The 13,404-nt window shown below is 40.6% G+C and overlaps 1 long non-coding RNA gene across 1 annotated transcript; it reads right to left on the bottom strand.

Moving 5' to 3' along the window:
- Positions 1-4,233: 4,233 nt before the first annotated feature.
- Positions 4,234-12,509, bottom strand: LOC124263780. Its single transcript, XR_006894933.1, has 3 exons — positions 12,487-12,509; positions 6,226-6,326; positions 4,234-4,398 (listed from the first exon to the last, which is right to left on the bottom strand). It is a non-coding gene; the product is annotated as an uncharacterized LOC124263780 (long non-coding RNA).
- Positions 12,510-13,404: the final 895 nt, after the last annotated feature.

Raw genomic sequence — 13,404 nt, 5'->3', positions numbered from 1 at the left:
TTTAAATTCGACAGAGCCAGTCACAAATCATCAAGTGGGTGACTTATATGCTCGTCTTTTATATACTCAGGTAAGAAACCTTTACCTTCCACCTGGTTAAATCTTAATAATGTGCTGTTACATCTTAACTTCCAGCTATTTCTAAACTTATTTCTAAACTTCTTAACTATATGCTACTTCCATTGGCATTACCTTCGGGTTAATGTGGAACATGTCATACTTTGGTCTACCTTTCAGATATTCTCGTATACTATTTTTTCAGGATAGATTACTTCTGTTTGATAAACGTTTAACGCTGTCTACCTATAAATACATATTGTGACTGGCATGATGTATATCTTGTATGGATACCCAATCCAGGTAATGTATTGATTGTAGTGTGTTGTATTCAAGAGTATTGCAGTCAATTATATGTGAATTGTTGTCTTACGTGGGCTGTGGGCTGGCCTGACGGTTGAAGCGTTCGCTCGTCACGCCGAAGATCCGGGTTCGATTCCCCACATGGGTACAATGTGTGAAGCTCATTTCTGATGTCCCCCGCCGTGATATTGCTGGAATATTGCTAAAAGCGGCGTAAAACCAAACTCACTCACTCACTCACTGTTGTCTTACGTTGGCTACGTTCAAACGGGTTTCATACTAACCTAGCCTAATATTTGGGTATTCTCTTATGTTATTGATTTATAAATGTTGATTGTAAATATTATATTGTACGCTAATTCTTTTATATCATTAATGTCCCTGGTGTATATGTACGTCTATAAATGATTGTAACATTCTATAAAACTTGATAGTAAATATTCTGTTGTAACATATATGAGTGAGTGAGTGAGTATGGTGTTACGCCGCTTTTAGCAATATTCCAGCAATATCACGGCTGGGGACACCAGAAAAGTGCTTCACACATTGTACCCACGTAGGGGAATCGAACATGGGTCTTCAACCTGACGAGCGGACGCTTTAACCACTTTGCTATCTCACCGTCCCATAATGGGTCGAACCCCGGTTCGCCCGATTACATTTCTTGGTCTGTCGGCACGGTTCCGGGGTAAAACTCGTTACTTGGAGTTTTTCTTCCATCTCAGCCTGGCACACCGTCATATAAGTACAATACCTTACAAAGTGTTAAACCCAACACACTCACTCACCCACAGTAGTAGAGTCTCAGTTAAGTTGTTGTATGGTGCGGGTGGTGGGGTAGCCTAGTGGTTAAAGCGTTGGCTCGTCACGCCGAACACCCGGGTTCGAATCCCCACATGGGTACAATGTGTGAAGCCCATTTCTGGTGTCCCCGCCATAATATTGCTGGAATATTGCTAAAAGCGGCGTAAAACCAAACTCAGTCAGTCAGTGTTGTATGGTGCAGATGGCAAAAGCATAAAACCACTACATCTATCTTTACTTTTTGTGACATTTTAACATCATTCTCTGAGGAGTTCGTGTTTGGGAGCAAAACACCAACAGTAATTAAGAGTATTTATTGATTGAACCTCTTCGATCGTTATTGTGAGTGAGTGAGTATGGTTTTACGCTTTTAGCAATATTTAAGCAATATCACGGCGGGGGACACCAGAAATAGGCTTCACACACTCTACCTATGTGGGGAATCGAACCCGGGTCATCGGCGTGTTGAGCGAACGCTTTAACCACTCGGTTACCCACCGGCCCTTCGTTCGTTATAAGTGTGATGGAATCATAATCAGGTACTTGATCGAAATTGATTTACATAGAAATGAAATGGAACTATAACTCTGAGTATGACAATACTTAGGGTGGTAATATTTCTTTGTATATGTGCAGAACACAGTATCTATCCACGAACACTACCAAACAGGCTACTGGGCAACAGAAAATATACACTTGAAACGGGGATTGACACGAACAGTCGACGAAACACTGCACTCTTAAAGTCCGAATCACAGCTAATGTATATGTCACAGCTAGGCTGCATTCACATTCACACATCTGTAGTACTTTCATGATTAAATGCATCGTCCTCAACACACATTTTCCTGTTTTATAGAATTAACAGACTGATTTAATATTTTTGGCCTAAAAATACAAGCGTCGGATAAATATGTCCTCATTGACACTCATATACTAATGCCAATAATGGTTGTCACCCCCTTAAAATTTTTTATTGGAGAGGGGGTGTGGGGTGTGGGCGTGGGGTTGAAGTGGGGAGGGGGGTGACAACCATTATTGGCATGAGTATATTTGCATGCTACGTTTAGAAAAATATTGCTAGGGTTGTCATTAAAGAATAAAAAAGATCGGTCACTGTTCGTCTTGGCATATTTAATGAATTGATAAGTTTAGGTGCCGTTCAATGAAACTTTCAAAACAGACATCTGTTTCAAGGAACTGGTACGACCAAAAGTGGTGATCATTAGCTGAAGGTTCAGCGCAATACTTTGCGGCGTTATTCCACTATCTTACCATGAGGCAAAACACCCCCCAACCAACCCCAAAATATCCCCACCCCCATACCCCGAAATCTACACCAAAAAAAAAAAAAAAATGTGACCAAAACATCATACAAGGTCCATGTTATTAGTTATTTTATTGTAACTTGGGAGTGTTGAGGGATCATCTACCAAGGACACCATCGGGGAAGTAGTCGGGGCAGCGTACACTGTGTTCTATCACGTGGTTTAAAGCTGTGGAACATAGAAATAGTTTAATTGTAATGAGACTGCCTCAGTAATAAAGAAATCTGATTCGAACTGTGAAATCATTGGAACATTTCCTTCATGAACAATTTGACTCCGAATACTAGAATTTCAATATTTGAAACACCCTGCTAAAGCTGTCCTCACTTAGGATGGAAAATGTTGTATTCTTGACAAGTGGAATTTCATTAGTCCTCAGTGAAACATTAAAACGTTGTCTGGTAGACATGATGAAGACCTTTCCAAAACTGACGCATCAGTGACATTTTGACTTGTTATATATTTCCCCATGTTGTTTCTCAGGTGAACAATTAACTAGCCTATGCATGTATTTGTGATGGATGCTCATAGCACATGCGCAGTGAAATAGGTTCGCGCAGCTTGGAAGCGGGTTGTCCGGTGAATACTCGGTGAAGGCTTTGATGTGAGCTATTTTTTCTAATGTTTTGTTGATATTTCACAGGCGCGAGCTTTTTATATGTTATGACGGTAGATTACCGATTTAACTGTTTATTTAATTTCATTTGTCTATTTCACCACACGTTCTTCTTACCGAGTCACTTTCTCAGTTCGATACTTAAAAGCAATGTCATTATTTAGCATTGACAGAATTTCTAACTGTGATATAGATATGTCGTTTTCACAGACAAAACTCAATGTCTGTTTTATTGACACCTATGTGTCTGCCTGCCCGTCTGCTAATGACAATATTCAAAACACAACTTCGATCACTGACCACATGCAATTTGAACTTAACACCTATCAGGCTATACACCATAAACAAAACGCATTGATTTATGGCCCGAGTTTGGTCTCGGTCACGTTATGTAATTACACAGACAGGCAGGTGTGATACTTGTACACATGACATGTTATGATGTCTGTTGATTGCAAAATGTTATACACAAAAAATGAGCATGTATTTACAAAACTCAACATCTCTAAATATACACACACAATGAGCCGTGAGGGCATCTGCAAATGAACCAGCCGTTACACTTGAGTGCACACCCACCCGCTCTGACTGGGTTCGGTATCGCGGCTGCTTCGTTTCTAGGGAAGTAAACCCAAGTACAAAATATTGCACTTTTGATTTGCGATTGTACCAAATAATTTTGTTTATATGGTTTTTCATAATCAGCAATGTATACTATATGTCATGAATAAGTGATAATTGGGTTTTAATTATTTTTGATTTTTTGGTTGCGTGTGTCCTTTAAGTCTGGGCTAGTACAAGCAGCCGCACATACACATAAACACGCATGCACGTCGTCATATGAGCGAAATATTCTCAAGCACGACGTAAAACCCAATTGCACCTCACCTAAAAAGTTTCTTCAGGTAAGTTACCGCAACACCGGAGCAGTCAAAAGTTCATGTGGGAATGGTTGGCTCCCATCTGTATAATACACAGGGTATCCGTCGTGGCATATCAACAGTGCTTTTTTATGAGTATCTAACATTCCGTCCATATCATTAAATACCCTGATTGCCAGTGTAGTCTTCGAAATGCGTTTTTTTAAATAACAAACAAAACAAAATTTTAAACAAAACGTGAACAAAATAGCACATGACTCTTGTTGTTATTTACCCAAAGAATAATGACATGGGCTTATCGGTGCTATGTTTTATTGTAACTTGGGAGTGTTGAGGGATCATCTACCAAGGACACCATCGGGGAAGTAGTCAGGGCAGCGTCCACTATGTGTGATCACATGAGCAGAAGCTGTGGAACAAAGAAACAGTTAAATTGTAATGAGACTGTGTGAGTAATAATGAAATATACACAACTCTGAATAGGAGTGCACAGAAATCTCATTGGACCTGTGAAATCATGGGAACCTTTCCCTTATGAACAGTTTGACCCAGAAGATTTCAATATTTAAAACACTCTACTAATGCCGTCCTCACTTAAGCTTTAAACAGATTTATTCTAGATGCATTAGTGACACAATGATGCCCGTGGTTATTTCTTATATACTCATGCCAATAATGGTTGTCACCCCCTTCAATTTGTTTAATTGGAGAAGGGTGTGGGGTGTGGGGTGTGGTGGTGGGGTGTGGGGTGTGGGCGTGGTATGTGTGTGGGGTGTGTGTGGGGAGGGGGTGACAACCATTATTGGCATGAGTATATGTGTTAGTCCTCAGTGAAACATTAAAACGTTGTCTGGTAGACATGATGAAGACCTTTCCAAATTTGACGCATTAGTGGCATTTTGACTTGTTATATATTTCCCCATGTTTTTTCTCAGGTGAACAATTAACTAGCCTATGCATGTATTTGTGATGGATGCCGGTAAGACTTTTACCTTCTTGCTTTTCGTGAACACCTGATATCTTTGCTTGATAATGATTTATAGACACAATATCATGATGCAGCCACAATCGTAGAATCGCCTCCGTTTGGCAGAGCTTTCTTATGGACATGGAAGACGTTCTGCCGCTTATATATTTGTTTAGTGCAATCTCCAGGTAAGTACGAGGGATTATAGATCGGTGCTTGAGCTGGCAATTGCCGGTCCAGGCTCATTCAATGATTATTTACTTCAAGTATTTACCTTGGAAATTCTGGCCAGCCCGGGACTTAAGGCCCTTGACGTATGAGCAGTACTCGCATTCGTTAATGAATGTGCCGTCGGTGGTGCAGACGAAGTTGAAGGTGCGGGAACACACAGTGGTTATGGGGCCACCAAGAGGGCCTTCCAGGGCCAGGTTCGTGGCATTTTTGGCATACTTCGCACAGTCAGGCTGAAATATTGATACAAGAAGACATGAAACCCACAAGGAGTTTTCCCGGCTAGAAGTTGCCATGGGGAGACAAGACTGTCTAGTCGTCTTGATTCTCTACAACCTACCCTTGGGTAGCTGGAGTATTGGTTTCGTGTTATCACACTCCGATTACTGCGATATTTGCTCATATCAGTCACAAGATTGTCTAGTCGTTTTGATTCTCTACAACCTACCGTTGGGTAGCTGGAGTGTTGGTTTCGTGTTATCATACCCCGATTACTGCGATATTTGCTCATATCAATCACAAGATTGTCTAGTCGTCTTGATTCTCTACAACCTACCCTTGGGTAGCTGGAGTATTGGTTTCGTGTTATCACACTCCGATTACTGCGATATTTGCTCATATCAGTCACAAGATTGTCTAGTCGTTTTGATTCTCTACAACCTACCGTTGGGTAGCTGGAGTGTTGGTTTCGTGTTATCATACCCCGATTACTGCGATATTTGCTCATATCAATCACAAGATTGTCTAGTCGTCTTGATTATCTACAACCTACCCTTGGGTAGTTGGAGTGTTGGTTTCGTGTTATCATACCCCGATGACTGCGATATTTGCTCATATCAACCACTAGACTGTCTAGTCGTCTTGATTAACTACAACCTACCGTCGAACAGCTAGAGCTTTGCTTAGTGTGGCAATATGAACTAGGAACCGATTTCAATTACCTGTTCAAAACTCTACAAGAAGGTTTCATGTTGCTGTTGATTTTTATATGCCTGGAGTATTTGAGCATCTTCCATATCTTACTTTGCAAACACTTACCTCTACGGGTACAGGGCAGGAATCGGTATTCGACACAATGTACAGGAGGGTGCCATTCTTGGCAGCGTCACACTTTGCCAGGTTGAAGCGACATTGGTTATCTGTAGTCATAAATAAACAAATAGTTAAATAAATAAAGACAGCATAATGTTGTGTAAAATAATAACCTGGAATTGAACGTCCAAGAATTGACTTTTCACATGATACCATTATGTGTCTAAGGATGTAGGGACCTTTTAATTCAGTAAGACTGGGCTTAATAAACATGTGGGCAACATATAAGTTGTGGTGAAAGTAAAAAGCTCCAAAGCAAGATGTCCTTTTTTTTAAAGCCATGAGCCTAAATATTCGTGAATATCTATCCTGCAGGAATGTATTTTTAGGGGCAGAAGATTTTTGTTTGTTCAATATTGAAGAATAATTACGTTTTTACAAGCCTTTTTGGGATAAAAAATATTTTTTGATGAGATCAGGGATACCCTCCCCGATCTCTTCCGCCCCCATCATCCCAAATATCAACTAACCCCTAACGCTGTTTATCACTTTTGTGAAACGAATGAAAATGACCATTTTTACTTACCAGGTGATTAACCTCAGGATGTGCTTACTGTCATGACTGTTAAAGGGGCACTCCGAGATGATGTAGCTGTCCTGAACTCAGTGTCCCGACTGTTATGAGCGAATGGGTGGGGTCTCGTTCCGAGTGTTCCAGTATATATCCAGTTGAGGAACACCAACAATCGGCCACACGTATATTATCCATGGTGGGAATCGAACCGGGATCTCGGCTTATCTAGCGAGCTCTTTAGCCACCAAACTGACATAATTTCAAGGAATGGTACATTGAGAAAACTTAAATCCTCACCGTACACTACGCTGTTCGAAGCACAGATCGGGGACCTCACTTCCTGATCGTCACAGATCTTGTCACACATGTTTGACCGAGAGCTGCAAGCGCCAGTAGATTTCACGTAGATAGGACCACTTCCTTTCATGATATTCTGGCAAGAAGCCATTTCCAACTTGCAGTCATTGTCTGTAATAAAACACATACAGGTCTTATAAACCGACAGTGACGTCACTCTAATGTTCTTGCAAAGGCAGTATTTCTCGTCATATCCCGATGGCCCGTCGATGAGGGGGCATTACTTGAATATTGTCCCTCTGCCCCGGGATATTACTTGTTTTGAACATTGATATAACTTTGTGTTGCTATCACTCAATGCAATCGTAAAACAACACATTGAAAACTTCCAACATATAGTGCCGATATCTGGTTTCGAACCTGCAACCCTTCGCTTACTAGCTTGGCGGCGTTATCCACTAGGCTACGAAGGATCGCTGTGAAGAATAAGATTGTTTGTCAGCATGAACCGTGTGTTCCTCACAAGACGCTTAGTGCGGGGCAGCGCACGTGCAAGACAAGGGTAGCGCGTGCAAGTCTCATCCCAGTTGATTTCAACAGTAAATACCAAATATTGAAATTATATCTTCGGTCGGTTTATAAGTTGGATATAACATAACCCGTGGGCATTATTGAAAAGTAAGCCCTCTTCCCTCGGGAAGCGGGCTTACTTTTCAATAATGCCCGCGGGTTATGTTATATCCTACACATAAACCACGAGCAGGTTATAGCAAAAAAGGGAAACCTATGAAGATCCGGGTTAGAACTGGTCTTCAACAACCCATGCTTGTCGTAAGTGGGTTCGGGATCGGGTAGTTGATGATGTTGATCACTGGATTGTCTGGTTCAGACTCGATTATTTACAGACCGACGCCATATTGCTGGAATATTGCTGAGTGCGGCGTTAAAAAACCAAACAAACAAAAAAAGGGTAAACATTGTGATGTAGCAACCACTGTGTAACTTATTCATCACCGTCTGATGTCGCCGAAGCAAAACTGTTATCTGCATGCAAGTGAGGTGACGTGAGGTGACGTGAGGTGACGTGAGGTGAGGTGAAATTGGGTTTAACGTCGTGAGAATATTTCGCTCATATGACGACGCGTATGCGTGTGTATGTGTATGTGCGGCTGCTTGTATTAGCCCAGACTTAAGCTGGCTTTATAGTGCCAGCCCACTGAGATACCATGCCGCAGTGAAGCATGAATACCCCACTCATACACATTATACTGACTCCGAGCCGACCAGTCCTTGTTGTACCCATTAATGCCGAGCGCCAGGCAGTGACCAAAAGTACCATATTTTAACGTCTTTTGGTATGACGCGGTCGGGGATCGAACCCGCGACCTTCCGCTCTCCGGGCGGACGCTCTAACCACTACACCACGGAGGCGGTTTCTGCATGCAAGTATGTATAATTCTTGAAATGTAACAGTAATGACGACAAAAACTCAGTTAGTCGTAATTATAGTTCACAATAAACAAATTTCGTATCCGTGAAGAGAAAGAATATCCATATTTCAGTACTTTAAAGTTGGAGAGACGTTTCCATTTAAGAACTCATTTTAAGCCAATGTAAACAATGGCCATTTGACTTAATGTTTTTCAGATTAGAATTTGTGGATTTAAGTTTCAAATTTGGAAAATGGTAAGTATGATATAAAATGCACTGAATACAAGGCAGCAGTGTCCGTCAACAAAATGTGCGCAGTGCTGTGTTCATGTGATTTATGCCCGGAGTGGCTACTCCCGGTGTGACAGTGTAAAGAGTGAGTGAGTGACTACTGAATATCGCAGCATCGTCAAAGATGCAGCTACTCGCGGCAACCTCGTAACGATGTAGCAATTGAAGACGCTAATCATGCGACATGAACTACGAAGACACGCATGTAATGCCATCAGCAAGTAGTCTGTACTCTTACCGTATGTGAGACCATTGCTTCCACACACAGGTTTGCGGTCGTCTTGGCAACTCGACGGGCAAAGAATCGGACTGGCTCCCAAAGCACCTGAAACAGGTGACTAAACAAATAAATGAGTGAGTGAGTTTATTTTTACGCCGCTCTCAGTAATATTACAGCTTTATGGCGGCAGTCTGTAAATAATCGAGTCTGGACCAGACAATCCAGTGATCAACAGCATGAGCATTGATCTACGCAATTGGGATACGATGGCATGTGTTAACCATGTCAGCGAGCCTGACCACCCGATCCCGTTAGTCGCCTCTTACGACAAGCATGGGTTACTGAAGACCAATTCTAACCTGGATCTTCACAGCCGATTAAACAAATAAAGATTCTTCACACAGAGGATGGTATTACGATGCGAAAAGCCAGTGAGTTCATGACTGACGCCACTTTTTACTTTGAGTGAGTTAAAATTTATCGTCACATCGGCAATATTCCAGCCATATCGTGACGAGAACAATTTATTCTATACATAGTAATTCAAGTAATGGTAAATTGTAAATACCTGTCAACGAAGGACAGTAAAATAACTAGATTATCACAGATTCGAATTTAAAACTTGCTATTAAATCTAAAACAGTTTAGCTATAGATGACAATAAAATATATAAACAGGCTATATATTGCCAACAACTGAAGGTAGATCATCATACTAGGGACCATGGGGACTTACAGTACTTTTGCTTCCTGCATGGACCCTAGCTGGATTTAAACCATCCCTTCAGCCGTTAGCAATTTAGGAAATCTAGCCATACATTAAAAAGACAGGTATTCAACGATTAAAAACGTGAAACGTTTTAGTTTACTTTGAATGTTTGGGACTTACGTACCCTCTCAGGAGGACAATAATTTTACAGTACTTTAACCCCTTTGAGGATACAGCCACTCACAGTTGAAGTTTTTTTACTTTGAAATGGGAAGATATAACGGTTTATTACCCACGTGGTCAACGTATGGGTAGTTTATATACTACTGCATTCTTACCTGGGATATCTTTAAAAATATCAATAGTGCACAAATGTGATTCTCATAATATGTGCAGTGTATAATTAAATAAAATGGTATGTCTATCTATCCCTACCAAAATCTGAGTAGCATGTATACAGATAACTGACAAATGTTGTTTTCTCAGGAACCTACGAATGCCACCCACATAGTCCAGTTACACTTGATTACCACGTGAATATAACATAGAATTTGGGGTGATCATGCGGGTGTTTGGCTATCATACTTTGAAAATGTCTTAAGGATGTGTTTTTGTTTGTTTGTTGAAATGAATACAGCATATCTAGTAATTAGGCACATTGTGCTTATAAATACAATGGTCCTGTGTCTCATACTGTCAAATGACCATGACCTTGGCCCGTGCCTACTGATAACCAAGTCTCTGAAATATCTAGGTTGGTACAGCATGAGTCGACGTTTATGACTGGTGTTAGGTGCATAAGAAACACTAGATCGGCGTTTGTATAGGAGTTTAGGTTTTGGTATTAAATATGTCGGTGTTATGCATGGTAATAGTTCGCGTTTGTATATGAAACAAATTAATGCTTCTTCATAAATTCATATGCAAATATGCCCGGTAGTTTAGATGACACGTGTGTTCCGTATAACCGAGGACATTGTTTTGTGTTCTTTTCTGTGATTTATCGATTTGTATGATATGGTTTCAGTTGGTCTTCCAGGTTAGAATTGGTCATCAGTAACCCATGCTTGTCGTAAGAGGCCACTAACGGTCAGGCTCGCTGACTTGGTTGACACATGTCTTCGTATCCAAATGCTTAGATCGATACCTATACTGCTGATCTGTGGATTGTCTGGATTTGATTATTTACAGACCGCCTCAATATACATGCAATATTGTTGAGTGAGGCGTTAAACAACAAACAACAAAACAGTAGCATGGTTTTCGTATTCTTTATTCTTATACCACTTCTATATTTTTAAAAAACGAGGTTGGAAACACCGATAAGTTAGACGCATGAGCAGATGATGTACACAGAGCGAATAAGGGAAGCTTGCGTGTATCTAACGGACCAGAGGCATCCATGGGTAGACATTAAGCCGGGTTTCCATGTGCGCGCAGTGCGTAATGCGTAGTGCGTAGTGCGTAATGCGTATACAACACTTTATACTAAAATAGTAATAGCGGTTTCCATGCACGCGTAAAACGTGATGCGTGATACGTATTGCGTAGTGAGTGAATTTGCTTAGGCTCAAAAGTGTCCGAATACACATCACGGAGCTATACGGAGGCCGGAAGTAGGGATTCCCAAGGGGTTTTTCCAATGTCACGTACTTTTAATTGCAGACACAGGTTGCAAAATGCCAAGAAATTCGGTATCCGAAATACTTCTTGAACAATTAATTGAACTCGTTAGATGCAATCCAGCTATTTACAATGCACCCAGGAAGGACCACAAGGATATTACGAAGATAACCAATATTTGGAACGCAATTACAAGGAAACTTCAGGAAAACGATTACTCACATGGGTACAATATGTAAAGCTAATTTCTTGCGTCCCCCGCCGTGATATTTCTGGAACATTGCTAAAAGTGGCGTAAAACTAAACTCACTCATTCACTAACAATCCCGACGCAAGTAAGAGCTCAACTCACGTGTTCGTTGCAACGTCTATCAGAACACTTTTCACATAAATGCACGTTCACGTGACAACAATTCCGATACAACATGTGATTGGAGTTCTCGGTAAAATTAGTCCGCGTTTATGTATACACTCGCTCGGCGTTTATGTATACACTCGCTCGGCGTTTATGTAGGGAAAAATAGTGAACAATAAATACTAGATTGCCATTTGAATATATCTACGGTCCCTGGTAATACATATGCTGTCGATTATGTAGGGATAATATTTCACAATAAATATTAGGTCGGCGTTTGTATATTTATGTACGACACTATTGGTCGATCGTGGTGGAACTGATTAACCATACTGCACAAATCAAAGAAGCGGGGGAATACTTTCGTGGTGGTAAAACAAATATTACCATAGATCCTGCTTTGAGTGGCATTTTAGAAGCTGGGAAGTACAATAATGAACAAATTGTATAGATACCGACTTCTTATGTTTAGTCATATATTCTTGTACCGTTTCCAGAACTTCCTGCTTGACAACGGAACACGAATCTGCACTCACGTTATTCGTAAGATTTGCCATTATTACCATGGCGTCGTAACGGTTACAAAGCGCAAAAAAATAGAACATGTCTTACATGTCAATACCAGTATGTCATTTTGTTGCATATAAACACCCCCCCACCCCTTCAAATTATATTCGCTTTATTCGCTTCAATACGTTGCAAGGTACGATTTCAAGAATTGCCTCTTTAGTATATTGAAATAGATTTATTTACCAGCTACATACTTACCAGATATTTGAGGTCAAAGCAATGGTTTATCAGTTGCTAATCTGGTGACAGGGATCTGTTGCTGTTGAAGCGGTCGAGGCCAACCGTTTTAATTCTTTTGTTTAATAGTGTAAAGAGTATCACAAACCCTGCTTGACATCTGTGAACAAACGGATACATAATTTTCGGATTTGAAAATATGCACCATCAAAACCTCATAAATAACAATTTTGGACAAGCAATGGCTATTATATTATTTAATCGCCGTTCTAGAAGTTGGTAAGTCAGAAATGAAACATACAACTTTATGGATGACAACTGCTTGTTTATTGCATAGAGCGACGTTTCGATGTATATTCTTACACCGCTAGCAAGCTAAAAGTATATAACTCTGAATAAATGTGATTATGTATAAGTATGTACTTCTGAGGGCAGATATGTCATATTATGTACATCTGACGACACTCATATATGATTATATACCCTGAGGAAGTATCATTATACACTTCGGAGACACGAGTCCGCTACAATTCATACCTGCAAAAGTACTTATACCTCAGTTTTTCACCTTTCAAGAGCGCGTATGTGTCACATTGTATGCCTTCAAGGAGAAAGTGTGACTAAGTATACCTTTGGAGACATTTTAATATGCCACACGTTTCCTCAAAAACATCTAAACAACACTAACTACCTCTTAAAAGGCTGCCACAGTGACGACAGGTCATCATCACTTTACCGGCGATGGCTCTAGGAGATACATTACAGTATATCCTGAGGACACATGCAGGTCCCCCATGACGGATGCAGCGTCCGAGGAAGGAAGGCCTACACATTGACTTTATTTACTCTTTGCGTTCAAAGAGACTATGGTTAATGACATAATAGTTTGGAAAATGCGGTCATCGTGAAATATATTAGTTGTCGCTGATGGTATTTTAA

The sequence above is a fragment of the Haliotis rubra genome, unplaced genomic scaffold (genome assembly GCF_003918875.1).
Source record: "Haliotis rubra isolate DU_JTF1 unplaced genomic scaffold, ASM391887v1 Scf9, whole genome shotgun sequence".
In the NCBI taxonomy this organism is placed as follows: Eukaryota; Metazoa; Mollusca; class Gastropoda; order Lepetellida; family Haliotidae; genus Haliotis; species Haliotis rubra.
The sequence above is the reverse complement of the archived record's forward strand: the minus strand, read 5'-3'. Positions and strand labels throughout refer to the sequence as shown.